This window comes from Microcebus murinus, chromosome 16, assembly GCF_040939455.1.
Source record: "Microcebus murinus isolate Inina chromosome 16, M.murinus_Inina_mat1.0, whole genome shotgun sequence".
Lineage (NCBI taxonomy): Eukaryota > Metazoa > Chordata > Mammalia > Primates > Cheirogaleidae > Microcebus > Microcebus murinus.
The window spans coordinates 50,629,560-50,645,079 of NC_134119.1; positions in this window are offsets into that span (position 1 = coordinate 50,629,560).

Here is a 15,520-nt window from a genome sequence, read left to right on the forward strand (position 1 = left end):
CTGGGCCAGGGGTGGGCAGAGGGCCCCACGGGCTTGGGCTGCCTGTGGTCTGGGCAGTAGCTGACTCCATGCCATCCACAGTGTCTCCCTGGTCCTGGCAGCCTTCAGGTTGGGCTGGCTCAAGGGTATTGTCTTGTGCTTGTCACCTGTGAGCTCACTGGGGCAGGGGTCCTGAGGCTGGGCTTGGGGCCTCTGTCTCCTGAGCTGCCGTGGGAGCCACTCAGGGTCCCAGAGAGGACCCTGGAAAAGAGACGATCTCAAGGCCGAGTCCAACGGTGGGAATTCCCGGACAGCTGCAGGCAGCACCCGGGAAGGGCCCTCCCTGCCTGGCCCCCCGACCTTACCCGGGGCTAAGCCCAGGCCCCCAATTCCCTTCAGACTAACTGGTCTTGCCTCTCACCCCTCTACTGAGTGCCTGACGCTGGTTCAGCTGCACAGCCCTGAGCCACGAGGCAGTGAGCAGCAGCCATGGCCCCTCAGAACCAGGGAGAGGGCTGAGTGTCTCCCACAGCCCCTGAGCAGGCGATCAGCCAGCCACCTCCCTGCCCACGTGCCCACCGTGTGGCTGTGGGCCCCTGCCTAAGGCGTGGCCTATGGTGCCCTTGTGGTCATCCAGCACTGGGGCAGGGCAGTGGGCAGGAATGCCCTCGGGGGCCATAGCCAAGGGTAACTAGGTGTCTGCAGATAGAGGACAGCCAGGGAGGACCTGCAGGCCCGAGGCCCATTTGGAGCCTCTGCTGCCACTGCCCTCCCAGGAAGGTCCCAGGTGGCTGGTGAGCACAGGAGCCTGGCCTCACTTGTGGCTCCCTCGGCCCTGCAGGGGTGATGGGGTGCAGCCTGAGACCAGGGCTCCCGACAGTCTCCACCCATGGGTGACTCAAATGGGTGGGTCCCCCTATCCCCAGTGGCGCTGCACCAGTGCCTCCAGTGTACAGGATCCCCATCAAGCCCAAGGTGGAGGCATGGAGTCCAGGCGGGTCCTGGGCCCCACGAGTCACGCCCTCCACCACCCATCCCTCCAACGGCCATAGAGCAGTGGTCGGGGGCAAGTCTCTGCATGGGGGCAGCAGGACAGGAGGCCTTCGGACGCCGATACAGCACAGGGGAGGGCAGCTGCACCAGCCGAGACTGCGGAGCCTCCCACCAGCTAGGAGGGTGGAGGACAAGCCCCGGGATGATGTGGCTCCTAGCCAGGTGCCAGGTTCTGGGCTACCCAGCAGCTCACAGAGGTGCCTCACCCAGTGCCTGAGGGCTCACGCCCGTGAGGGTCTCTAACCAGCTCGCTGGGCAGCAGGAAAGAGTTTAATTCTGTTCTTTTAAGGAGTGTTCCAACTGTGTGGTTTTCTCTAAGCCCTTTCTTCTTAATTAAATGTGATCTGAACTGAGCTCCTTTCAGGGTGGGGGGCCAAGAGCAGATCAGCCAGAGTGACACCTCTTCCCAGCTAGGCTGGGCAGGTGGGCAGCCACCTGGACAGTGATCCATGGGCCAATATCCCGCGTCCATGAAGCTGACCTCAGAGCAGCTATCAGCTGCTTCTTAATTAACTGTCTGCTTATCCTCCCTGCCACTCCCTCAATGAGACTCCAGAAGGAGGGGACGACCTCAGCTGCCCTGTGTCCACAGCGCCATTTCCCACCAAGCTCTGAGGCCACGGATGCTGCTGAGCCACCTCCAGGGCCTCTGGTCTGCCCCACTCTGCCTCCAGGTCCCATGGGCCACCGGTCCCCAAACTTTTTGGCACTAGGGACTGGTTTCATGGAAGACACTTTTTCCACTGATGGGAAGGGAGCAGGGGAAGTTGGGGCAGAGAGGTGGAGCTCCGGCAGTGATGTGAGTGATGGGCTATAAATACAGATGAAACCTGCTTGCTTGCCTCCTGGTTTGTGGAAGACAATTTTTCCATGGGTGGGGCTGGGGGGCAGAGGGAGGGAGCGGAGCTCAGGCAGTGATGCGTGGCCCGGTTCCTAACAGGCCATGGACTGGCACTGGGCTATGGCTCAAGGGCCTTTGGGGACCATAGCCACAGGGCTTTCTAGTCTCCTCAAGTCAGCTGGGGAACACCCAGTCCCTGCATAGGATGTGGGTGCCGTGGGGGCAACACCAAGGTGGGAGACTGAAGCCTGACTACGGGGGTCAGGGGAGCCACTTCTGCAGGAGGCACCTCCTCTGTGGGCATCTGGGATGTAGGGAGGACTCTGCACGCCCACCTGCCCCCAGGACCTGCTTGTGGTGCAGGGGCCTGCACCTGCAGGGCCAGCTACGGAGGCCAACGGTGAGTGAGTGATGCGATGCACTGACCATCCTTGGGGCTCCAGAAACCTCCTCCAATAAAGACACCTGGATCTGAACCCAGCGCGGGGAAGCCAGGGCCCCAGCCCCACAGCTTCGTTCATTCCATAAAGCTCTGCAGCTGTCGTGCCAGTGGGGATAGGGCCACTGCCCCCTGGAGCCAGAGTCTGATGGGGAGAGAGGAGCAAACCAGGGGGGACACCCCACCCGGCAGGGAGCAGCAGTTAAGCGTAGGTGGGGCGTGGGGCCTCCTTGAAGTGAGGGAGCCACGAACCTCCCAACTCGATGGCTCCCGCACAGGCCCGAGGCAGGAGTGGCCAGAGGTCAGCGTCGCCAGGGCACGGGAGCCAGTGGCAGGGGCAGGGGAGAAGAGGTGGACAGGGAGGCAAGGTTGGGGATCCAAGAACCCATTGGCCCCTCTCAGGCCAGGCAGGAAGGGCAGCAGCAGGCACTGCTGACTCATGGGTCCTGCAGAAGCATCCTCAGGGCCCTGGGGGCAACAGCTGCCATGAGACCTGCTGGCTCCCAGGACCCCAGCGGGAAGCAGATTGTTAATCCCACGCAAGGGCCCTTCCTACCCAGGAAGGAGACAAGCATGGGTGGCCCTCAGGAGAGCTGCAAACACACACTCACAACCACTGGCAGTCCCCACCAGCAGCAACACACGCACGTGCTCTCCGGACACGGCTACGCACCCTGCCGCCAGCACATACATGGCCACCCGTTCAGCGTCCCCGGAGGCTCCTCATGCACGCCCGCGCGCATGCCGGCCAGCTCATGCCCAGCCTGCTCCCACCAGCTCATGCCCACAGCCCTGACACCGGTGAAGACACCCTGCCACGCGGAAGGCTCAGCAAGGGGAGCAATGTGATAATTCCGCACATCTCAGTGGACCGCCACCGCCAGCCCCGGCTGGAGGGCTCGGGTGTGGGTCCTTCCCTGAGCTCCCTTCTCTCCCCCCATGCCCCATTTGCGGATGCTGCAGTGGGACCTGCCTCCCCTGAGGGTAGCTCCCCGGGCAGGGTCTTGTGTGCCCAGGAACAGGCAAACCAGCACAGTCCTCTTGCCGTAATTAACTGCGATCTGAATTTACACGGGTCTCCCCACAGCTCCTGGGGTGCAATGAGGGCGGGAACACAGGCCACTCAGTTGTCCCTGCCTGTGTGAGTACCTGGAGCCCCGAGGTCAGGGCCTGGGTCTCTCCTTCCTGGAGAGCCAGGAGTTGCACAGCTGGCCTCCTGAGAGAGCAGATGTCAGTGTTCCTTAGTGGATGGTCACCGGGGGCTGCCCGCCACAGGGGCTGAGCTTGGCTGTCCTGGAGTTGGTGGGGCAGCTCCCAAAGATGGCCCCTGGAACCCCTTGGTCACAAGTCGAAGCTGGTCGCTTCGCGTGTGCTCAGAGAGGAACAGCTCGGCAGATGGCCGGAAGGTGGGCAGCCTCAGAGACACTGCAGGCCGGGCCTGGAGGGAGGCGGGGGACGGGAGGGAGGCCTCTGGGGAGAAGTTGACCCGTGCAGGCAAACAACCCCTCGTGATTTCCCAAGTCAAGTCCTCCCGCAAGCAATCAGAGCCCCCGCCAAGGTTCAGCTCAGCGGCCGCCGAGGGGGAGGCCCCTGCCTCCATGCTTTATTCCCTGACAGTATCCATCTTTCCAAATTGATTTTTGATATCCATAGTGACCTGGAAGGGAGACACGGCGATAACTCTCGGAAAGTGGAAAACAATATTATCGCCACAAATATGAATTACTGGCCGCCAGGTTAAATCTACTGTGCAATGAATTATGTGACCCTGGTGCTCCTATAATTCTTGGGAATTTTATAGAGTCATGAGAGGGCCTGTGGACGCTGACAAGCACTTAACAGCCAGAACCGGGTCCCCAACAACTCTCGGGCCATTTGATTTAGCTGTCCGGGCACCACGGGCCACTCTGCTCTGCCTTGGGAGCAGGAGACGACGGGCAGCTGCTCGTGGAGTTATAGACGTCATTCGTCCACTCCAGTTGTCATACTTGGGGCTGGAGAGATTCAAATGCTGCTGTACCATCAGGAACAGCAGAGCAGCTCAGGGCTGGCCCAGGACTGTCCCCCCCAGGGTCACAGCTGGCACCTGCCCTTCTGAGGAGGTGGTGGGAGACCCTCTGGAGGGGCCTTAGGGCTCACCTAGCTCAAGCCAGAGAGGGCCAGATGCCCAGAGTCCGCAGGCAGAAGGCAAAGCCGGCAAGGGTGTCCTGCCAGGCCCGCACTTGGGGTAAACACAGTGGGACTCTAGGTGTGACCTCTGGGGGTGGAATCATCACCAAGAGCCTGTGTCCCTGGAGCTCAGGCTCACCTCCTGCCCAGGGTGGGCAGGCCACAGGGTGGGCACCTCGGGAAGGGTGCTTGAGGTCAGCCTGCAGCTGTGGCCCTTTTTGGGCCGAACAAATGAACAAATGAAGGAAGGCGGGAACAAATGAATGAACGAATGAGTGAGTGAATGAATTCAAGAGTTCATGCCACCGGCGGAGCCTGGGAGTGGAGAGGTTTCTGGGCTGAGGCCGAGAGCCCACCTATCCTGGGGCGCTGGGGGGCCAGAGTGCAGGTGTGGGGTGAGGGACGTCGGCCTGAAGGCTGGTTTGAGGGGCCTCCAGGGAGGCACTGCTGGGGTTCGTGTCCCCAGGTTGGCTCCAAGCCAGTGGTTGAGCTGTGGGCTAATCTCCCTCCAGGGACAGCCGGGGATCCCGGGGCTGGGTGTCTGGGCTGGAGTTGGGGACACAGAGTGTGGGGGAGGCTGGGGGGTGCTGGAAGCTGGGGCAGAGGGAGGCCACCCATGGGCTTGGTCACCAGGGTCCTGAGCTGACCAGGGCCTCCCAAGAGGATGGCAGGGCCCAATTCTCCCCAGGTGATGGCGCCTCCTCTGGGACACCAGCCCCAGGACTACTCCAAGGTGGGGGTCTGTGCTGGAGGTTGAGGGAGAAGCCTTTGGAGCCGGCAACTGCTGGGTGACAGTGTCTGTCCCTGGTGTCTCGGACCTCCCGGCCTTCATTGGTGCCAGGACCATGCTGGAAGCTGAGGCAGCTGGGCTTCTCCAGGCCCCAGACCTTAGTTCCTTGTTCTCTGGGCACCCCAGGGGTCTCCCCAAGTCCTGGGACTGGGACCCACCACACCCAGAGGGTGGCAGGCATCTGACTACAGGCGGTCTAAGGAGCCTTCCTTGGGGTGTCCTCGGCCCCAGAGGTGGGGGCGGGGCTGCCGGCAGAGCTGGGGGCGTTCCCAGACTCCTGATGGCCACTGGCCAGACCCGGTCAGCAGGAGGCAGCCAGAGGCCTCTGGGCAGGACGTGGTGGACTGTCTCCTGCTGTGCCTGAAGGCAACAACACAAATGTCATTTAATTTACATGACAAAGTGGTGCCATTATTATTGCAAGCTGACAGAATGCCGCTCTGGGCAATTTCCGAAAATTATTTAAACAATGTAATGAGTTAAATGTCAGCACTGGCTAATTATGTTTATGCTAATTGTTAATTAGCCCTATAATGGAGACAGTCTTAATTAACAATGGTTATTAGTGTGGGCGGTGGGCTCTCCTGTGGGTGACTTGGCTGCCTCCCACCAACCTTGGACACCCCAAAGGCCCAGGCCTGGGATGTCCCCAGGGCCCAGCACATAGCTCTCTGGCCTCCCCTATCCCGAACTCCTCCCTCCCACCTGTCCTCTTTGCCCTGCCCCAGGTTGCTGGCTCCACGCGAGCCCTTCCCTGGTGCTGCTCTGGGCTGGGCCGCCAATTAATCTCCCCTTCCAAGGCGCTGTTGAGAGGGTGTGTTTTGCTCCCATCTACGGGCCAGGAGACACACTGGGCCAGTTGGAGGGACTGTCACAGGCTGAAGCTCTGCCCCAGGGCCCTCATGTTTGCCTCCGAACGCACTTCTGCTGGGCCTCCAGAACTTGGGCAGGGTCCTGCTCTGCACTTTGCTACTTCTGGGGGAGCCCCAGTATTGCTGGAGCTGGCCCTGGACCAGCAGGCGCAGGGCTGTCTCAAGCACAGGCCCCCATGCACCCCGGCCAGATAGGGCCAGGCCTAGGCATACAGTCAAAAGAAAAACCCGCAGGTCTACACAGGCGCTGGGCCCTGGCCTGAGCCTTGGAGGGACAAAAGAAAGTCACCAAGAGTAGCTAAGAGGAGGAACAGATGCCTTGGGCTGGAGATAGGAAGTGTCAGGGAAGAGGCTTGAGGGCTGGCCCTACAGGGACCGCTGAGATTATCAGAAATGAGGGCCAGGGCTGCAGACATGCCCAAGTGAACACAGAGTGGGCAGACAGAGGGAACAGAGTGGGCAGGCAAAGGGAACAGAGAGGACAGAGGGAACAGAGGGGGCAGGTATTGCGGCAGTGTGTACAGCGAGCATTACAGCTCTTATTCATTTGACCAGGGAAAGAACCGAGCGGCACACGAAGAGTCGGAGATCAGCCCTTATACTTCTACAGCAGGCTCAGCACACTAGTGTTACAGCTCTCTCTGTGTCTTCCAACCTTCTCCCCTTCCTGCCCCTTCTGCTCTCCTGCTTTTATGCCCGTGATAGGGCTCAAAAAGCATCCAATCAACTATAAGCTTTAACATCCAATCAACAACAAGCTTTAACATCCAATCAAAAACAGTGGATTCAAAAATTACCCATCAGGATCATGCAAGCAGCGAGGCCGGAAACAGGCAGCAGCACCTGGGCCTGGGGGCATTCCAACATGCAGGGTCCTGGCAGAGGGAACAGAGTGGGCAGGCAGAGGGAACAGAGTGGGCAGGCAGAGGGAACAGAGGGGGCAGGCACAGGGAACAGAGTGGGCAGGCAGAGGGAACAGAGGGGGCAGGCAGAGGGAACAGAGAGAGGACAGAGGGAACAGAGAGAGGACAGAAGGAACAGAGAGAGGACAGAGGGAAGAGAGGGGGCAGGCAGAGGGAACAGAGAGAGGACAGAGGGAACAGAGTGGGCAGGCAGAGGGAACAGAGAGAGGACAGAGGGAACAGAGGGGGCAGGCAGAGGGAACAGAGTAGGCAGGCAGAGGGAACAGAGGGGGCAGGCACAGGGAACAGAGAGGGCAGGCAGAGGGACAAAGAAGGCAAACAGAAACAGGATCTGGAGCAAACACTCCTCACCAACTCTCTCCAGCTGTAGCAGTCTCTGTCACAGGTCCGAGCCATTCAGTGCTTGTCTGCACAGCGCTGGGTTCGAGCTGTTTGATGCAATGTTTTCATTTTTGGATATTTCCGGGTTGTTTAGTCTAGAAGCCCCAGCAGTGAATTAGTGAATTAACGTTCCTGTGGTCCCAGTAAACAGGGAGCAGCTCCCCAGCTCCTCCACGGGGAAGCAGCTCACAGAAGAGGGAGGTGGTGAGGAGGGACCTCAACCTCGCTGCCCCTCCCCGTTGCAACCTGGGAAGAATCAAAACCAGAAAACTCAGAGTGGCAATGGAGACAATCCCAGTCAACTGACAGGTGTGTGCACACCTGTCTTCCCTGTTGGTCTCTGACTGGTTCTAGTCCAAGCACCTCTCCCACCAGAGAGCAAGTTTCGTGCCAGCCACTCAGATGTCCCTGGAGGAGGAGCGCCACGGAGGCTGGCGGGGGGCAGGGGCTGGGGGGAGGTTGGACTGGCCCCTGCCAGGTGCACGGAGGAGCTCCATTCCTGTCTGGCCTTGGGTGTGGTCGGTTAAAGGGCGCTAAGCACGGCCGGTCCCCAGGCCTCTTAGCGCCTGCCCCTCTTGTGACTTGGGGCCCCTCTTTTGCTGCTCTCAGGGCCCCTGGCTCTGGAAGCCAGGTGCCCACCTCCTCCGCTCTCAGGCACCACTGCCCACCGGGAACTCTCTTCCGCCTGAGCTGGGTCCTGGTGGGGCAGGGCACAGCCCTCCTGTCTCAAGGCTGCATTCCCATCTGCCCCGCCCCCAGCATGACGTCTCCACGGGGAGGGGCGGGGGCCTGGCCTGAGTTTCTGGCTGCTTTTAGACTCAGAGCCGACATTGTCACCGTGTCCTGCGACTTCCACTGTGTCAACCTGTCCCCATGTCTGTTTGCAGACACCCCTCACAGACCAACGAGGCAATAGCCAGGGGCTGGGGGCAGTCGTGGCGTCCTTGAGTGAAGTTTCTCAGAACACCGGGACCTCTACAGCCCGAAAACACCCCCCCCCAGAAGGCCACAGGCTGGCTGGCAAATGAGGGCCACCAGCTCCCTCTGCCTGGACTCAGCAGCTCCCAGGCTGCTGCTGCGGCGGCCTCAGGCCGGAAACATCCATCTAGGGGGGCCGCAGGAGCAAGGTGGTGGGTGGACAGCGTCTCCTTGGCACCATGTAAACGTCCACGTGCACACACAACCGCACAACCACACGTCCACGTCACAGACTCACACGGACGTTCACACACACACCTGGTATCGCACACGTACACGCACTCTACACGACACGCATACAAAGTCCCACACGGCCTCATTCTGGGTCAGCCAGATCTCCTGCTTCTAGACCCAGAGCCACTCCTGGGAAGAGGCTCCTGGAGGCCCCACAGAGCCCGGGTTCCCCCGGCTCACTGCCTCGGGCTACTGCAGGGGTGCCCTCAGCCGGAGAGGGGGCCCGGGCCATGCGACGCAGCGGGAGACGGAGGGAGGGAGGGAGACAGAGCGGGTGGAGCGGGCAAAGGAAAGCCAAGAACACTTTCCAGGAAAACCTGCCACAGAAGAGATAAAAATCTGACCCAATCGTTTTCTAAAAACATCAATGAATTTACAGACAAAATGGCCTTTATGAGATAAATCCAGAGTTCACAACGGAAATACCAAAGTTCCAAGAAGAAATAAGGCGACGGAGGAAAACGCCGAACGAGCTGACCGGTCTCAGGAGGCGCAAGAGGAAAAGGTGACGGGCGAGGCGCAGCCCTGACTAGGCGCTCGGACGAGGCCACGCAGAGTGGGCCCTGCCACACGCAGCCGGGGGCGCAGCGGCTCGTCCTAGGAAACTGGGAAACACAGTGAGGACAGCAGGGAGATGCGTGGGGGGACAGGAGAAAAGTGACGGCCACAGAAGGTGGCAAAGGAGACCCAACATGCGCGTGGCTGGTGCCACGGAGACAGGGAATGAAACAAACAGCAACACGCGATTTCAAAGAAAATGTAATTAAAGAAAATGTTACCGCATAAAGAAAGATTTGAAAGGACACACTGTTGCCTAGAGAGTAGTTGATATGGACCAGCCGACACTGACAAACTGAACTGAAAAAGTAAGGTCCTGCGGCGATCTGGGTCACAAAACACAATCGTCTCCGCCAGAGAAAAAGCAGGTGGGCGTCAGGGCTCCTCAGCCACTGAGCGGCAGGAACAGTGGAGGAACTGCCTGAGGGTTCTCGATGACAGCCTTCTAAAGCATCAGCAAATAGTCCCCGGAGTCTGGTCCCCACCATCCTTTGTGAAGGAATTACTAAAAACCGGCCGGGGGAGGCCTGGAGGGGCCGTGGAGAAAGGATTCCTGCAGCACCGGCTTTGTCTCAATGTAGGAAACAGTGAAGCGACCATGGAAAGATGGCTAGAGGGCGAGTGGGAATGACCTAAACATGACGATATTGAACACTGTAACTAACAAACACGAACAGGGAAGTGGAAAAACAAAGTGGGAGGTGGACTGAGGAGGTTGGCTTCTCATCAGCTATTGCAGGGAAGGGAGAGGGAGGGCAGTCGGCAGGGGCCTGAGAGCTTGGAGGAGCCCAGGCCCCCAGGGGAGACTTCTGAGGAGACAGTCCCCTCCCCCATGCCACTGCATGATGGCCCAGGAGAATAAGAGAGAGTGCCCATGCCTATGCATGACTGTTACTTCACAACCCATCAGCCAGCAAGGCCGATTGACATCACAGAGCTTCCAGTCTGATCAATCGGATTATCCACACCTGCTTTACTGGGGAGTGTGTCAGAGACAGGGGGCTTCTCCCCTTAGTCGGCCTCTGGGGACATCACTCATCCTTGCTGGAGCACACACAGGACCCCCCACCTCTGCAGTCCCCCTACTGTGCTCCCCAAGTTGGCACGTGCCACTTCAGCCTTTCCACAGTCCAGGGAAGGTAATGTAGACAGGCCACCTCACCAACTATGACTGTAGGATGGCAGGAAGGACAGGGGCTCCATTCTGAGCTACAGGGCCAGGGAGGCTATGCCCCATTCTGGGCTACAGGGCCAGGGAGGCTATGCCCTTTGGTCAAGGGCAAAGACTCTGGAATCACATGAGCATGCAAATCCAAATTCCTCCACTGACAAGTTAGGTGTATGACCTTGAACAGTTTTCTTCACTTTTCTGAGTTTCCTTATTTGTAAAATCGGGATAACTCTTTTCTGGCTGGCTTATATTAGGGTGAGAAATAAAATGTGCAAAGCATCTAGCATGCAGTAGACCAAGTGCCACCATCACCATCCCTGAGCATCATTACACCTGATGGGGTGGTGGTGATGGTGATGGTGGTGATGGTGGTAGTAGTGGTGATGGTGGTGGTAGTGGTGGTGATTGTGGTAGTGGTGGTAGTGATGGTATTGATGGTGGTAATGGTGGTGGTTATGGTATTGATGGTGGTAGTGGTGGTGGTGGTGACTGTGGTGATGGTGGTGGTGGTGGTGGTGATGGTGATGGTGGTGGTGATGGTGATGGTAGTCATGGTGATGGTGGTGATGGTGGTGGTGGTGGTGGTGGTGGAGATGGTGGTGGTGGTGGTGGTGGTGGTGGTGGTGATGGTGGTGGTGATGGTGGTGGTGGTGGTGGTGACTGTGGTGGTGGTGGTGGTGGTGGTGGTGGTGGTGGTGATGGTGGTGGTGGTGGTGGTGGTGGTGGTGATGAAGGTGATGGTGGTGATGGTGATGGTGGTGGTAGTGGTGGTGACTGTGGTGGTGGTGGTGACGGTGACGATGGTAGTGACGGTGGTGATGGTGATGAAGGTGATGGTGATGCTGGTGATGGTGGTGGTGGTGGTGGTGATTGTGGTAGTGGTGGTAGTGATGGTATTGATGGTGGTGGTGACTGTGGTGGTGGTGGTGACTGTGGTGGTGGTGATGGTGGTGATGGTGGTGGCGGTGGTGGTGGAGATGGTGGTGACTGTGGTGGTGATGGTGGTGATGGTGGTGGTGGTGGTGATGGTGGTGGTGGTGGTGGTGGTGACTGTGGTGGTGGTGGTGGTGATGGTGGTGGTGGTGGTGGTGGAGATGGTGGTGGTGGTGATGGTGGTGGTGGTGGTGATGGTGGTGGTGGTGGTGATGGTGGTGATGGTGGTGGTGGTGGTGGTGGTGGTGATGGTGGTGGTGGTGGTGATGGTGGTGATGGTGGTGGTGATGGTGGTGATGGTGGTGGTGGTGGTGATGGTGGTGATGGTGGTGGTGATGGTGGTGATGGTGGTGATGGTGGTGGTGATGGTGGTGATGGTGGTGATGGTGGTGGTGATGGTGGTGGTGGTGGTGATGGTGGTGATGGTGGTGGTGGTGGTGATGGTGGTGGTGGTGGTGATGGTGGTGGTGATGGTGGTGGTGGTGGTGATGGTGGTGGTGGTGGTGGTGATGGTGGTGATGGTGGTGGTGGTGGAGATGGTGGTGGTGGTGGTGGTGACTGTGGTGGTGGTGGTGGTGGTGGAGGTGGTGGTGATGGTGGTGGTGGTGGTGGTGGAGGTAGTGGTGTTGGTGGTGACTGTGGTGGTGGTGGTGGAGGTGGTGGTGGTGATGGTGATTGTGGTGGTGGTGGTGGTGATTTGAAAACCCCTCCAGGATGGAGGGTACCCAAGGGAGGGCTGTGCCCATGTGTGGCAGAATTCTCAGCTTCAGGGATGGAAACAAAGCTCAGACAGGCAGGCCAGTGGGAGGGTCACACACCCCACCCTACCCCTCAGATCTCCTTCTCTCCACCCATCCCTTCCCCCTGCCCCTCTCTCCCTCTCCCTCCACCCTCTCTCCCCCCTCTCTCCGTCTTTCTCTCTCTCCCTCTCTCTGTATCCCTCCCTCTCTCAGCTCTACCTCTCTGCATTTCAGCTCCCTTTCTCCACCAACCCCACCAGCGGCCAATGCTCCTGGTCTCTGTCGCACAGAATCCTCCACAGAGAGGGACCAACCCTCTCCTTTGGACCTCTGTAGCATTTTCTAGCAGGGACTTGGACCTGGACCACCCATGCTGCAGGGAGCCCCCTCTGGCTGCCATCTTGCCCTCTCGGCTTGCTCCGGGCCTGGCCTTTGTCTGTCTGCCCACTTGTCATCTAAAAGCTGGAAGCGTGGGCCCTGTAGCTGTGGGCCTGCCCCACAGCCTTCTCTTGGGGCTTCAGGGTAGTGGTGGCCTGTTGGGGTTGCACCCAAGTTCTGCAGGGCAGGGACAAACCCAGGGATGTGACCTCCCCGCCATGAGATGCTCTGGCCTTGCAGATCAGGCCCCCACCCCAGCCTGGAAAGCTGCACAGGCACAATGCTGGCGCCCGTGGTATCTCTCACAGGGGGTGCAGAGGCTCAGAATCTCTGAGGACTCCTGCACCCCCCCCCCCCACTGCAGGGTGTGCTCCTGCCCCAGGGTGGATCCTGCTGGCTGAGCAGACAGGCTGAGGGGCCACTTCTGAGCTCAGCTGCCATCCCCAAGCCTGTCCAAATCACCCAACATGCAGGTGGCAGGAGGATGGAGGGCAGGTAGGACAGCTCATGGGCACCGTCTGCCCTGCAGTCATGGCCTGGCACTGATTCCACTGACCCCTTCCCAGCATCTCTCTGGGCCAAGCTCCATCCTGACTCGCCCTGGGATCTCCAAGCACCCCATATACCCAGGGAGCAGAGCCCCCACCCAGCCCAGTTGCCCACAAGATGGTGCTCTCATCCTTCCAGCACGTCTCCCACTGTAGTTTGGAAGCCCCCAGCCTCCCACCTCCGATCCCAGCCCTCTGAGCCCCCTTTCCTTGCCTGGGTGGGGGCTATGCACCAGGAGACACGCAGCTGCCCTCATTTCTACTACTGCAGGCGGCTGTCTCCCCCACCTTGCTGAGGGCTGAAGAGGGGCTTCGATGTGCCTAGGAAAGGCACCTACGCCCACAGTCGTCTCCTAGGGTCCAGGGCAGCCTCCTGTCTGTCAAAGCCCAAGCCCTCCAGGCGCTGCTCCCTCCTCTCTCCCCCGCTCTGGCCTCTGGCAGCCAGGGCAATCAGCAGCTCTCTGTTGCACTCCTGAGGGCCTGGGCTCTGTGGCTTGCCCCACCTGCCTGTTCCCCCACCTGCCACCACCTGGAAGAAGGACTTTGCCCACCACTGGGCTCCACTCATAGGAAGGGTGTCTCTCTACCCAGGGCTAACAGGCCCCTCCCACCACTAATAGACCCTGCCCAGGGCTAACAGGCCCCGCCCAGCACTAATAGTCCCTGCTCAGGGCTAACAGGCCCCTCCCACCACTAATAGATCCTGCCCAGGGCTAACAGGCCCCGCCCAGCACTAATAGACCCTGCCCAGGGCTAACAGGCCCTGCCCAGTACTAATAGTCCCTGCTCAGGGCTAACAGGCCCCTCCCACCACTAATAGATCCTGCCCAGGGCTAACAGGCCCCTCCCACCACTAATAGATCCTGCCCAGGGCTAACAGGCCCCGCCCAGTACTAATAGTCCCTGCTCAGGGCTAACAGGCCCCTCCCACCACTAATAGATCCTGCCCAGGGCTAACAGGCCCCTCCCACCACTAATAGATCCTGCCCAGGGCTAACAGGCCCCGCCCAGCACTAGGAGGACCCAGGCCCAGAGCTAGCAGACCCCACCCAGTGCCAGCAGGCCACATCTCCATCTGGGGGTTTGATGCCCCCACTTAACCCCCAGGCTTGGACCCAGAGTGGGGCTGGCTGGTGCACTTGTGTCCTTCTTCCTCTCTTCCCCTCCCCTCTCTCGTCTCCTACCCACCCAAGGCAGAAAACTGTTGAGGAAGGAGCTAGCTTCCTTAGCCTCCTGCTGAGCTCCCTGGGCCTCCTCCAGGACTGCTGCGGAGCACACTGGGGGGCAGGTCTCCCGGCCCCCAGCCTCACTGTGTGCTGGTGTGCCCTGCCCACCCTCCTGGCCACAAGCCCACAGAAAAAGCAGCTCCCTGGGCCAAATGCTGGGCCTCCCGCTGCCTGAGCACGGCCTTGGGGCCAGAGCAGGGCCTCCATCCATGAGGGCCCTAAGAGGAGGGACACAGACCTGGAGGCTTGAGGGACAAGGCCAGCCCCGTCAGCCTGCAGGCCATGGGGGTGCTACATTTTTCTCCTAATGTGACAGACACTTACAGGAGAGAGGGAGGTTCACAGCCCCTATAAAACAGCAGCCTGGTCTCCCAGGGCCTTGCTTTATTCCTGGTGACTGTGATAAAAGTGCCACTTATGGGGCCTCTTGTTTCTGGCTCCCAGGTGCACAAGGACGTTATTTACAAGAAAGTAACCAGCCCACATCCTGGCTGTGATTCAGGCAGGTGGGTGTGGGGCGGTCAGCCTTGCATCCAAAGACTGGGTGGCTTCCTGTCCACTGCAAGCCCTGGCTCAGCAAAGCCTCTGGCATGGGCCTGTCCCTCAGGCAGGTGCGTTCTTGCCCATACTGGCCCTGGGGCACCAAGGAAGCGCCTTGTACCAGAGCTCAGCCTCAGGTCCCAGCACATTCCCATGACCCGGAAACCCCCAAGGACAGCAGTCTCGAGTCCCAGAAGCAGGTACAGTGCTCCAGCAAGCGCCACTGGCCAGGGAGTTCCTGGGGACCAGCGTCTGGCATCTCAGCCACACACACCAAGCAGGCGATTGACAGTGCAGCAGCAGTGGAGTGTGGGTCTGTCCCATGTGTCCACACAGGGTGGGACCTGGGTCGGGCAGGAAGAGGGTGCAGAGTGCCCTCCCCACCCTCACTCATCCGTCTGTCTGTTCTGCATATCTCCTGGTCCCACTGCTGGGATGCCAGGGTGCAGCCCCCCGGCACGTGGGGCAGTGGGGCTCCCGGACTGACATGCTCCATGCCACTCGAGGCCAGCCCCCAGTGGAGCGTGCTGTGGAAAGAACCGGAGCTGACTTCAGCGCCTGCAAGCATGAGGAGAAGGGATCGAGCCAGAACGCAGGTGCTGGGATGGGGACAGCCCAGCCAGGAGGCAAAGGTGGCCGGCTGGGGAGAGGGCGGCCCACGGAGGCCCACTCAGGCACTATCCACGCCTCTGTGCATGATGTGGGGTGGGGCTGGGGAGCGACCCAGGGGTCTCCTGGTGTATGTTGGCTGGAAAAGGGGTTCTGGG